The sequence below is a fragment of the Desmodus rotundus genome, chromosome 4, assembly GCF_022682495.2.
Source record: "Desmodus rotundus isolate HL8 chromosome 4, HLdesRot8A.1, whole genome shotgun sequence".
NCBI classification, from domain to species: Eukaryota; Metazoa; Chordata; class Mammalia; order Chiroptera; family Phyllostomidae; genus Desmodus; species Desmodus rotundus.
This window is the reverse complement of record NC_071390.1, coordinates 27,177,537-27,191,656: the sequence shown is the minus strand read 5'-3', so window position 1 is coordinate 27,191,656 and position 14,120 is coordinate 27,177,537. Positions and strand designations below refer to the sequence as shown.

The 14,120-nt window shown below is 37.9% G+C and overlaps 1 non-coding gene across 1 annotated transcript; it reads left to right on the top strand.

Annotated features, from left to right (window-relative positions):
• The first annotated feature begins 2,873 nt into the window (after positions 1-2,873).
• LOC112307421 (U6 spliceosomal RNA) lies at positions 2,874-2,978 on the top strand. Its single transcript, XR_002975049.1, has one exon. It is a non-coding gene; the product is annotated as a U6 spliceosomal RNA (small nuclear RNA).
• Positions 2,979-14,120: the final 11,142 nt, after the last annotated feature.

Sequence of the window (14,120 nt, the reverse complement as noted above, 5' to 3'; positions counted from 1 at the left end):
TGTGAATATTTTCTTCCAGTCTGCATAGCCTTTTCACTTTCTTATTTTTTTAAATGTGTCTTTTGATTAATGTTTTAAATTTTATTGAAGTCAAATTTGTCAATTTTTTGATGTCCTGCTAAGAAATTTTTGCCTTCCCCAAGGTCATGAAAATATTTCCCTATATTTTCTTCTAGAATCTTTATTATTTTCATTTCCATGTTTAGGCTGACCACCCATCAAAAATTAGTTTTTTATTTTTTATTTTGTATGGTTGTTTAACCCAGAATTTCCCAAACATTTTTGGCCATGAAATCTATTTCTCTACATACCATCTATGTATATCTCAAGGAATTATCATACAAAATACAATGAAAAATAGATGTTTCCCTAGAGGAATCAGTATAACAACCCAAGTTTGAGAAACCAATAAATGATGGGACTAAGTAGCTATAAGCAATTGTGTTTGTTTATAAATACTTATAGCCAGCAACAGAAAATAAGAAAATATATAACTGAATGCCTTACAAAATGGGCCTGAGGTACTGATTACTGCTAGATGAGGACATATGAACATTTGATCTGCTGCTTCAGTATCTAATTTACCTTCAAACACAAATATTCACTTTCTAAGTTGATGGTTATAAAATACTGATAGAGGAATCCTACTAGGATTCCTTCACCTCAAAGAATTCCTTAAAAAAAGCTGAGGGTGTATGTGTGTGTATGTGTGTGTGTGTGTGTGTAATAATCTGTAGTGGCTCTAAGAATAACCAAATCTTGGGTCAGAGTATTCATCGTGTTTAATCTGTCACTGGGACAATTACATCTTGTAGACTATTTGCAATGTTATTAGATTTGTGTTTGTCCTTTTTTTTAAAGGCACTTTATACTTTCCTTGTACTCACTACACAACCCTGCACTGACAGTGGAATCCTGAGAAGGTGCCCACAGTAAAACCTTGATTAATACGGTTATGGTGCAGGACAACTTGTTACCATACACAAAAATTTACAGCCACGAGTGAGGGGTCTTCTTTTCCCCTCAGAATGTTAAGCAATTTTTCTACATTATTTTCTTATAAACAAAGCACACTTTTAAAATTAAGAAGAAAAAGAAAAAAAAAAGGTGATGCAGAATGTAATAAAATATCTGTTGTTCTATTTTGTTGCTTTGATGTGGTAAAGCATTGTTGGATTACCTAAGTGATTGCTGTTTATTTATTTTTTTTGGTTAACATGCAAAATGAAAAGAGAGAATACTTTTAGGTTTGAAAAGAGTATTGCAGATGACAGATTTCAGTAATTGCTCCAGCAGACCACAAAGGATTAATTTTACAGCAAGAAACTTGGGGTAACCTGGCTAAATGTTTCATTCATGTGACTGAGTGGGTTGAAGGTGGGATGGTTGGGATCCACTTAGCAGTAGGAGTAACTGTGTCTTGGCTGGGCTAGGGCTTGATTTCTCACTTGTAGCCTCAGACTGTACAGAACAGCCTACTCATGGCCTGTGCAAGCCTGTGGAATGTGTGCTCCTGCCCCTCAGGTCAAGGCTATCTTAAAATGACAAAGATAGCAACAGTCCTAGAGTCAGTTACTTAAAATGAGGATTTCTGGTTGGCCCAGGCTTCTAGGTGAGAGAGAAAGGATAATGGTCTTGTGAAAAGCCCAGCCAGAATTCTTTCAGATTTTATTTTCATAAATGCCCTGACTTTAGCCAGCAGTTCCTACTTTCATCCAAAGGAGTGGGTGCTAGATAGCAGAGGATAAGGAAGAAATGAGAATGCTAAGGACCCAGAGAGTAAGGAGGATATTACTATAAACTATATTGCTCTGGATCTCAGCAGAGTTCTCATTTGGGTACAACAAATTGACCTGAGGTATCATTGCCTCTTCCATGTTCTTTTAAATACTTTTTCAATGATGAAATATTTATGCTTTCAGTAGTCACATCTGAATTTTGGAAATAATCAAGCCCATTCAATTCTAATCAAGCTGGGCCAATAATAACTTACATTTGGACAGTGTGTTTCATTTCACAAGGTGCTATAACAACGCCTTGTTTCATATAGTCTTCAGGACAACCCCTGATGTAGGTACTTTTATTCTCAAACTGTAGAGAAGAAATTTTAGGTTAAGGAAAGTTAAGGGATACACAGAGTTATAAAACTAGTAGGTTACAGAAGTGAAACTTGAATCCAGATCTTCTTATTCCAAATTCATTGCTCTTTACCCTACATCCGAGGCTCTGTTTTTAATTAAAAAAAAAAATCAGGCACTACAAGATAACCTAACTAATTTTCATTTAAAACCTCATAATCTTGTGCTGAAGACAATTTAAAAAGAGGATTTCCAAAACATTTTGCACAATGCCATCCTCATGAGCACAAGTGTGGGATTTCCTAGTAAATAAATGCATGTTTCTTCTATATTTCCGAATACACGGTTGGATTTTTAAAAGTTCCATTATTTTATTGTCACAACTGGTAAGAATTTAAAGTGCTTACTATATTTGCTTCTACAAAAATCATTATGCAGGAAAAAATATTGGAGAGAAAAGCTATTTAACAGCTGTGAAAGGGAAAATAGCAAAGAACCTCTAAAGGCACATAATACCAGACTTGTGGGCTACTTTACTTTTATAAAGTAAACTCTGGGAAAAGAAAAAATATTAGCATAATAATATTTATACTTATACATTAAAAAGAACCTCATTATACTTGGAGATTATATTCTAGAAATTCCATCTTAATAAAAAATATGAAAGAAGGTTCTCCTGATTCATTTTTTCCTCCTATTTTTGGCCTTTCATCATTTGTCCCACCTTTCTCTAGGTACACTGTGAAGTAGCAAACCAGGCTGTAATGGTGTTACATCAAGATAAAAGTGTCCCAGGGTTTGCTTCAGTACCACATGTGTTAAATTAAAATGACACAAACAAGATCAACATGGCCCCTGTGCAAGGATGACTCCCAATTTCATGAAGTGTTCCATATTTTAAAAGAGGTGAAGAAATTAATAAGTAAAAATTGGTAGTTACAAACTAGTCACAAGGGTGTAAAGTACAGCCTAGGGAACACAGTCAATAATATTGCAGTAACTATGTATGGTGCCAACTGGGTACTAGAAATATCAGGGGGAATGCTTTGTAAAGTATATGATTGTCTAACCACTATGCTGTACATCTGAAACCAATACAAAATAATATTGAAAGTAAACTATAATTGAAAAATAAAAATTAAAAAAAATGCATCAGAGGAATTTAAAAAGATGGAAAAAAAAGTGTTCCAACTGGTCAACATGAAGGCATAGGTAAGCATACCTCACCTTCTTGCACGACTACAGAAAAAATTACAACCAGACTACAAAACAAGTATCACCCAGAATTGTCAGAAGATCCAGCTGTATGGACGTTTGACAATCTAAGGATTTAAAGAAGCCACATTCATTGATATGGGTAGGAGGGGTGGAGATGCACAGAGAGGCAGAGAGAGATGTCAAGAGGTAGAGAGACCTAGAGAAGTAAATGAAATGGAGATAAGCAATCTATCAGATGCAGAATGCAAAACACTGGTTATTAGGATGCTCAAGGAATTCACTGGGTACTTCAATAGCATAAAAAAGACCCAGGCAGAAATGAAGGTTATACTAAGTTAAATAAAGAAAAATCTACAGGGAGCCAAGAGTGGAAGGGATGAAGCCAAGAATCAAGTAAACAATTTGAAACATAAGGAAGAATAAAGCATTCAATCAGAACAGCAAGAAGAAAAGAGAATAAAAAAAAATGAGGATAGTAAAAGGCGAACGATTTATACGATCTCAAGAGAAACCAGAGTATTAGGTTAAGGAGCCTTTGACACATCTTCCAACGTACCAACAGCCAAATCATAGGGGTTCCAGGAGGAGAAGAGGCAGAGCAAGAAATTGAAAACTTATTTGAAAAAATAATGAAAGAAAACTTCCCTAATTTGGTGAGGGAAACAGATATACAAGTCCAGAGAGCACAGAGTCCCAAACAAGAGAGACTCAAACAGGACCACGTCAAGACCCATCATAATTAAAATGCCAAAGGTTAAAGACAGAATCTTAAAAGTGGCAAGAGAAAAGCAGAGAGTTACCTACAAGGGAGTTCCCATAGACTTTCAGCTGATTTCGCCAGCCTTGGCTGGTGTAGCTCAGTGGACTGAGCGTGGGCCTGTGAACCAAAGGGTTGCTGGTTTGATTCCCAGTCAGGACACATGCCTGGGTTGTGGGCCAGGTCCCTGGTAGGGGGCACACGAGAGGCACACATTGATGTTTCTCTCCCCCTCTTTCTCCTTCCCTTCCCCTCTCTCTAAAAATAAATAAATAAAATCTTAAGAAAAAACAACTTTCAGCTGATTCTCAAAAGAAACTTTGCAGGCTAGAAGGGAATGGCAAGAAATATTGAAAGTGATGAAAAGCAAGGGCCTATAACCTGTATTACTCTATCCAGCAAAACTATCATTTAGAATTGAAGGGCAGATAAAGTGCTTCCCAGATGAGGTAAAACCAAAGGAATTCACCATCACCAAGTTATTATTATATGAAATGCTAAAAGGAATTATATAAGAAAAAGAAGAAGATCAAAACTATGAACCTTAAAATGGCAATAAATTCACAACTATCAAAAACTGAATCTAAAAACCAAACTAAGTAAAGAAGCTGAACAGGCAGAATTATAGATATGGAGATCACTTGATGGGCTATCAGTTGGGAGTGAGGAGGGGGAGAGCATGGGGGAAAAGGCACAGGGATTAAGAAGTACAAATTGGTAGGTACAGAATAGACAGGGGCATGTTAAGAACAGTTTAGGAAATGGAGAAGCCAAAGAACTTATCTGCTTGACCCATGGACATAAACTAAGGGGGGTATTGCTGGAGGGAATGAGGGTACCAGATGAAGGGTGGCTAAAGGGGAAAATTTGTACAACTCTAATAGTATAATCAATAAAATATATTTTTTATAAAAAGTGTTCCATCAGTGCCATAACTGATCATTGAGTGCCTGACACAGGTGTGCTATAGGAGGTCAGAGCTGATTGTTAAATATTCAGCATTAATTTCTCATAACTAATAGTAATTTTAAAAGAAAGAAAAGACCAAACAAGGTCAGATAAATTTGGTCATGCTTTGACCAAATTTGAACAATGGCTTATTCAAAGCATAATACTGATTTGATTGACCATTTTCATCATCATTCACTAGTCTCAACATATTTTCCTTTTAATTGTCTTGACTTTTTAATTATTATTTTCAAAGATAAATGCATTTATATCTGTTTGACTCTGAATTTCCAGTCAATATTTTAAAATATTTAAAATATTTTAAAAGTAGTTCCTTCATTGCATTGAAAGACACACCAACCCTACTGTAGGGATTAGTTAGGTTAAAAGCCCTGGGGGACTCCTAATTCCAACTGCTGGCCATGGCAGAGCTGACAAGATTTTGTTCTGACAAATTTCTTATCATGGGAAGTTTGTTAGTAGAGGAGCTTCTGGAGAACTCTAGCATCAGGGGTGCTGGGTTGTACTTCTGGTTTTGCCATTTAATGAACCATGTCACGTTTGGTTAGTCACTTCATCGTTTAAAACCTCATCTGAAAATAGGGATAATTTCATGTTTCTGTAACATATTTTCCACCATATTTTATTATTCCTGAAGTGGGGTGTATCTAAATAAGTTTGCCAACTTCCAGGCTTAGTATGCATGCCCCAGTATGGAACATAACTGTAATTTGTGAATGTAGGGAGAACTTAGCAGATTCCATAGAAGGTACAATATCTGTCCATTTCATATCACTTCAGATGAGTTATTTGCACTTGATGACACCACACATGTTTATTTGTATTTCATCTTAAATAATAATACATTTATATTATTCTAAGTAAAGTGAACCTTTGTCACCGGAGGACTGATGAAACCATATTTTCTTTCTAGCAAACAACAGACAGTCTCTCCCAAGCTACTGTGACATGTTTAAGGTTGTACATCTTACCCAAACCAGCCCAACTGGGACGATTCTGCAGTAGTTTTGAACTTCAGGCCAGAGAACCAAAGACTCTGACCCTTCTGGTGACAAAAATAAAAATTTCCTGTCTGGCAGCCAAAAATACCTGTTCCCCTGCCTGAGGAAATGAAGATGATGTTCCAAAAAAGCCAAGATAACAGGCAGAGAGAATGTGGCCCACTTGAAACCTCTAATTCCAGGGTCTCTGGCATCTTGTGGTTTAGTCATGTGAATCGGTAAAGGTTTCTATTAATTGTAACCAAAAAGCAAACAACAAAAAATGCTCCCAACTAATACAACTGATCCTCACTAAAAAAAAAAAAAAAAAAAAAAACCACTTGTTTTTTTAACCCTAGGAAGTACTACATGTATTTTCTTTAAAAATTGGGATATAATTCACATACCATAAAATTCACCCTTTTAAAGGTGTACAAATCAGTGGTTTTTAGTATATTGAAAAGGTATGCAAACACCACCACTAATTCCAGAACATTTCATCATCCACAAAGAGAAAGCCAATGTTGATTAGAAGTCACCCCATTCCCTTCTCCCCCTTTCCTTTCCCAACTACCAATATACTTTCAGCACAGGCACTTTTCATTCCCCCTTTAAAGACATGGAAAAGGAGACCTAGACATTCTAGTGGCTTTCTTAAGGTTTTCTTAAGAGACCAGAGCTGGGATTAGAGCCTGTTAAACCATTCTGACTCCCTTACATGGATATGTTTATGCCCAATTTATTTCCTCAGGTTTATTTGTTTACTACTGTAAATGGAGGAAGGAGTTAAAACAGCCACTTGTAAATTGTTGTGGTTATTTAGAAATAGTGTTAGTTTGTTCTGAGAGGTCAATTTACTGAGAGATGACTTGCTTGAATTTTGTTAATGTTATGCTTTTTTAAAAGTATATTTTATTGATTATGCTATTACAGTTGTTTCATTTTTTCTCCCCTTTATTCCCCTCTGCCCAGTACCCCCATTCCCTCCAGCACTCCCCTCCCCCTTAGTTCATGTCCATGGGTTGTACATACAAGTTCTTTGGCTTCTCCATTTCCTATACTGTTCTTAACCTCCCCCTGTCTATTTACATTATGCTTTCTTAATGAATGAGACCACTTCTGTTTACTTCTTTGCAACTGAAACCCACTTGACCTGTCCAGGAAAGAAAAAACGGCTATTGAGCTGAAATTGACTTTCTTGTAAATCTAAGGAAGAAAACAAGGTTTAGGGCCTGTCAGAGTCATATATCTTAAGTATAGTAATTTTGTTTTAGTCTATTAAGCTTCTGATCAGGACAAATAAACCTTATATGAAACTAGGCAGAATTCAATAGGATTAGAAAGGGGAGGTCAGAGAGAAGATGTGAATATTACATTTTGAGTCATTTGGAGTTCAAACCAACTTGGAGCCTTTTTTCTTTTTGGCCAGATATCATTTTAATAAGTCATTGCCTACCGACTGCTTTAATCTAATTCTAGAAGCCAGTAAATCACAATCTAATTGTGAAATGATGAAAGGCTGATTTGGAGAAATAAATTTGTTTACAAGAAGTTTTGTCCAAGTTCAGTTTTGTAGAAAAGAGTCAGAAATATGCAATCTTTACTTTAGGGGTAAAAATGCATCTGGAGCTACATATCCAGATAGCTGGGTATGTATCTCCCTTTGTGTGCCTTGCTTTTCCATGTCTGGAAGTCTATTTCTGTCAATGTGGATAATACCAGGCCTGCCCATCTAGCCTCCGGGGCCCCTCAGGGTAAAGGGTTGGAGAACAGCAAGTCCCCAGAACAATTGGGGAGACTGTTCACAGTTTTGGCTGCCTGTATCGCTGCTCTGCCAGTCTGTTTGAAGCATTTAGGAAACACCCAGTCTTTGCAGAAGCATGAACTTGGCTCTGGAGAACAAAAATGAATATAAAATAAATTTTCTTCAAAGCTGAGAACAGAAGCCTTCACTCTCCTGTCTAATTTTCCTGCCACTCAGTCGTGTTGGCATCTGGAGACCCATTGCACGTATGTGCTGGGAGGAGGGAGGACAGACACCCAACCCTGGACATGCTGGGTCTAACAGTCTCTCTCACTAAGCCACGGTGGTCTTCAAGCCTCTGTCCTTGGTCCATACTGTTACTCTACTGGAACACCCATAGCTCACTTCTCTTAAGACTGACTCCCTACTTGTCCTTCTAGATTTAGCTTTCTAGATTCATGCTGTCCTCCTGGGAAGCCTTCCTAATCCCCCTCATCTGCAGCCTCAATTAGGCCCTTCCTCAGTGCTCCTCTAGTGTCCACTCAATTCTGTTTTGCATCCTTCTACTATGATGACTGTTGTACTGTCATCTTTACTTAGAAAAATCTGTCTTCCTTATTAGATTGTTTCTACGGTGTCTGGACTATCATGCTTATCTCTGTATTCTCTAAACTTGATATTATACTTGGCTTGTAAAAGGCATTTTATTTGTTTGAAAATATGTATTGGGCACCTACTGTGTGCCTGGTACTGTGTAGAGTGCTAAAGCTAATCAGTGTATAGTGCTCAGTGAATGAATAATCTCTCACCCCTTGGTTCTTTGCCATCTCCCACTGTGTAGTGGGAAAGAGAGCTTACCAGGTGGGTTGGGACCAAGGCTTGGAGGGAAAGGACAAGAGTGGTCTCCTTCACTATTCTTTTCTGCATGCATTGACTGCTTACTGTGTGCTGAGCACTGGGTTTAGGGCTTTATGTGCCTTCACACACTTAACCCTTTGATCTCAGTCCTATCTTTATCCCCACTTTGTAAATAAGGTAACTGAGGGGTAGAAGATGTTGTTTGCCCAAGGTCACAAGGCTAGGAAGTGCAGCTAGGATTCAAAGCTAGGCCATTGTCACTATACTATACTATACTGTACTGTACAATAGTCCTTTTTTATCCATGATCCAAGACTCCCAGTAGACACAGAAACAATGGAACTCTACATATACTATGTTTTTTTTATACATACATACTTATGATAATGTTTAATTTATAAAGTAGACATAGTAAGAATTAACAACACCTAATAACAAAATAGAACAATTATAATAAAACACTAATAAAAGCTATGTGAATGTGGCCTCTCCCTCTCTCTCAAAATAGCTTACTATACAGCATTTGCCCTTCTTCTTATGATGTAAGATGATACAATGCCTCTACGATGAGATGAAGTGAGGTACACAGAATGAGGTGCAATTTAAAACTTATGAATTGTTTATTTCTGGAATTTTCCATTCCGTATTTCCAGACCACATTAACCATGCACAGGTAACTAAAAATCACAAAAAGCAAAATCACAGATAAAGGGGGACTACTATTTTATACTATACTGTACCTTACTATACTATATAACTGGTGAGGGATGCAGAAGAGGTGTCTTTTTCTGATCTCCATTAATTGAACTTCTTTTCATCCCCAAGAGGGATACCCCTCAGATGGAGCAGACTCAGGGCCTGGGCTCAGAGAAGCCAGCTCCAGCCACCTACCACTCTGCCGTGGAGCAGCTAGGGGCTCTCACGGAGTTAGTAGGTGGTGTGGAATGATGGATATCCACCCAGGCTCTGAACTAAACTTTCTGTATGTGAGTCCTGCCTCTACAATGTCTTAGTTCTAGGACTTAGAGTGAGTCCATAAATCCCTGTAAAAAGGGGAGAGACAGACTAGAAGAGGGTGATCAACCATCTCAGCTTGCACAGGACTGCCCCAATTTAGCAGACAATCCTGACCTCTAAAAAAACCCATTAGTCTCATGTAAACCAGGATGGTTGGTCACAAGCTAACTGCTGTGCTTCAGGATTTGTGGGCTATAAGAGGTCCATCTGAGTTCAATATTACCAGGCATGGCCACTGAAGAGTGCTCTGCAGCAGCTCTCACCAGTTAGCTTACATCAGAATCACCTGGAGGGCTTGTTGCACCACAGATTCCTGGATCCCGCCTCCAGAGTATTCCATTCAATAGGTCTGAGGTAGGGCCTGACATTTGCATTTTAACAATTTTCCAGATGCTGCTGCTGTTAGCCCCAGGACTGCACTTTAAGAATTACTGGTCTATGCATTTAAAACTCAATGTTACTAGCAAAGAAACAAAACTGTACTTGAGCAGAATTTAAATTTCAGCTGCTATGATGAGAAGGTGAAATTCCATAAATATTTCAGTTTAATTGTGCTCTACTTCAGAGCTACCTAAATTGGTGTTAAGATGGGAATATTCCAGAGGAAGATATGTGAATAGTTGTGCTAAAGACAATAGATTTGTTGGTTAACCAATAAACAAAGTAAATTGGATATGAGATATAAATTTTGAGAGAGACATCACATTTGCCATACTTTTTGACCACAGAAATCTTTGTTCTCCAGTATCTGGAAATTATTACTCAATTTACAATGCAATAATAAATCATTCTATCAGTTTTAAAGCAATGTTTAGTCCCAATTTCTTATTTCCTAATTGGCTGAACAGTTGCAAAATCAGATTATATAGTATTGAAGATAATAAAAAACATTATTTTCCCTACAGATTTCCATAGATCACTCTATGTGTTAAATTTAACTTGGGCTATTTTTTTTTTTATTACCAAAGAAGGCCCCCAGAGCAATCTTTACTCTTGAAGTGATCACTTCTTGTGATGACTACATCTCTCACATAAATCCCTTTTTTGAGAGTAGCACCCAGTGGCTCTGCCTGTGCCACCAGACCTTCCCAGCAACCATAATTTAGGATGGCCTCCTCACCCAAGCTGGCTGATCTGTCCCAGGAATTTGGAATTGTGAGCTACAAGACAGAGACTGACAGGCCTTTGGAGCTTCTTCACATTAATGGTATAGCTCTAGTCACAAGGTCTTTCTGCCTTTGTTTCCCCAGGTATAAAATGTGGGCAGATAATAGTATCTACCTCATACAGCTGATGTGAGGGTTGAATGAGTTAATATATGTGGAGTTCATAGGGCAGTGACTGATACACATTAAGAACTTCTTAAGTGTGACAGCTTTCCTTTTCTTTTTTTCAATCAATTGATGAATGTATTTTTTAAAAGATTTTATTGATTTATTTTAGAGAGACAGGAAGGGAGGGAGAAAGAGAGGGAAGGAAACATCGATGTGTGAGAGATACATCGATTGGTTGCCTCTCACATGCCCCCAACCCAGGACCTGGCCTGCAACCCTGGCATGTGCCCTGACCAGGGCACTCAGTGGTGACCTTTCAGTCTGCAGGCCGGCACTCAGTCCACTGAGCCACACCAGCCAGGGCTATTTAAAAAAATTTTTTTAACTGATTTTTAGGGAGATATCAATTTGTTGTTCCACTTATTCGTGCATTCATTGGCTGTGCCCTGACTGGGGATCAAACCCACAACTTCAGTATATTGGGATGATACTTTAACCAACTGAGCTGCCAAACCAGGGAAAGTATGATAGCTTTCATGTTGTTATTAACTCCTGCTGCTTAAGTCCTTAGAAATGACAAGGCTCTTGCCCTCCCTAAACCTTGTGGTTTAACTTCTTGGCTTTCATGAGATGATACAATGGTTTCCCAAAATATTCCTCTATGGCAGAATAATGGCCTCCTAAATATATCCATGTTGTAATCCCTGGAACCTGTGAATCTGCTACCTTACACAGTAAAAAGATGTGATTAAATTGAGGATTTTAGCTTTGGGAGATGATCCTGGATTATCTGGGTGCGCCAAGGAAATCACAAGGGTCCTTATAAGAGAAAGAGGAGGATGGAGGCTCAAAGAGATGTGCTGATGAGAGCAGAGTCAGAGAGATTGGAAGATGCAACACTGCTGGTTTTGAAGATGGAGGAAGGGACCACAAGCAAAGAAATATAGGTGGTTTCTAGAGTCAGAAAACCACCCCCCAAGGGAATGGATTTTCCCCTAGAGCCTCTAGAAGGAATGCAGAACTGCCAACACCCTATTTTTAACTCAGTGAGACCTATTTTGGACTTCTGGCCTTCAGAAATGCAAGATAATAAAATTGTGTTGTTTCAAACTACAAAATCAGTGGTATTTTGTTACAGCAGCAATAGCAATAGGAAACTTACACAAGGCATAGACTAGGCAACTGGATTATGTTGCTCATAACAAATGAACAAACAAACAAACACTTTAACCACAGCAGCTCTACAGTCACTGAAAGTGTCTGAAGTATAGACAGGTCTCTGGTGGGTGTTTCTTTAGCTTCTTATGGCATCTATTGGGATCACCAGGTGGTACTGGTTTGAGGGGGGGTCTAAGGTAGATTTATTCATATGTCTGGCATCCTGACAGGGACAACTGGAAGGCTAGGCCTTTCTCTCTCTCCATGTGGTATTAGGGATTCTCCACATGATCTTTCTAGCAGGATAGCTGGACTGCATACATGGCAGCTTTGAGTTCTAAGAGGGGTATTACAAGAGAATCAGGCTTCTCAGAATCAAATGCTGTAAGGCTTCTTATGAGCTAATCTTAAAATTCCCAGAAAGTCACTTCCATCAAATTTTACTGGTTAAGAAGCAGTGTGTGGAGTCAGCTCCACCAAAATAAGCATTTGGATAAGAGTGAGGGAGGGATGCTTTTCCCAAAGCAAGACTGGAGATGCTATTTACCAGTAGTGGGAGAAAGAATGCTAGGACCAAAACAGCTGGAGTCTTCTAAAGAAGTGATAGAAGCCAGCCAGTTGAGAGACTAGAGAAAAGCAACCTCCATAGCCAACTTACTGAAAAGAGTGAGTCTATGGCTTGAAGAAATAAAATATGCAAAGTAATGTTGAATGAATGTTGAAAACTATGGTTTCATTCTTTGTTTCATATTTAAATTACTTTTTAATATTCTGATAAAAGAACAATATAAAAATAAATAAAAATGGTCAAGATCCCACCACACTGGCACATAGTTCTGAGTTTTCTCTTTTCCTTCCAGTCCATAACTTTGGCATACACATTTTCCCAAATGTTAACTAATTTGTCAACTGATGTTTAGGATAACCACACAACTGAGACACTCTAAAGTATCGTGCCCTTATTTATCATTCCATGAAAGTTTAATAGAAATACAGTAAGCTTGTTGAGATTTTTTCTTTATTGCACAAACTGAAAGTTTCAAATGATTTTAAATAAACAATTTGCATATTACCTGTTAGTCTGGGTTCATATACAGTCATGCTTTTTTTTCAAAGTTGGAATCACATAGTTTTGCATTCCTTTGTTATTTTTTAAATTATATTTTATTGTTTATGCTATTACAGCCATCCCAGTTTCCTCCCCCCTTTTCCCCCTACATCCAGTACTCCCCACTACCTCAGGCAATCCCCACACTGTTGGCCATGCCCATAGGTTGTGCATATATGTTCTTTGGCTCCTCTATTCCCTATGCTGTACTTTATATCCACACGACTATTCTGTAAGTACCAATTTGTAATTTTTAATCCCTTCACATTGTTCACCCATCCCCTGATGACACTCCCATCTGGCAACCATCAAAATGTTCTCTATATCTATGATTTTGCTTCTGTTCTGCTTATTTGTTTAATTTGTTTTTTTAGATTCAATTGATGATAGATACATATTTATTGCCATTTTGTTGTTCATATTTTTGATCTTCTTAAAGAAGACCCTTTAACATTTCATATAGTAATGGTTTGGTGGTGAGGAACTTCTTTAGCTTTTTCTTGTCTGGGAAGCTCTTTATCTTTCCTTCTATTCTAAATGATAGTTTTGTTAGGTAAAGTAATCTTGGTTTTAGGTCCATGCTTTTCATCACTTTGAATGTTTGTTGCCAATCCCTTCCAGCCTGCAAAGTTTCTTTTTAGAAATCAGCTGACAGTCCTATGGGAGCTCCCTTGTAGGTAAATCTCTGCTTTTCTCTTGCTGCTTTATGATTCTTTGTATTTAACCTTTGGCATTTTAATTATGGTGTGTCTTGAGGTGGGCCTCTTTGCGTTCATCTTGTTTGGGACTTTCTGTGCTTCCTGGACTTGTATGTCTATTTCCTTCATCCAGTTAGGGAAGTTTTCTGTCATTTTTTTCAAATAGGTTTCCAATTTCTTGCTCTCTGTTCCTCTTTTCTGCATCCCCATGATGCAAATATTGGTACACTTGAAGTTGTTCCAGAGGTTCCTTACACTACC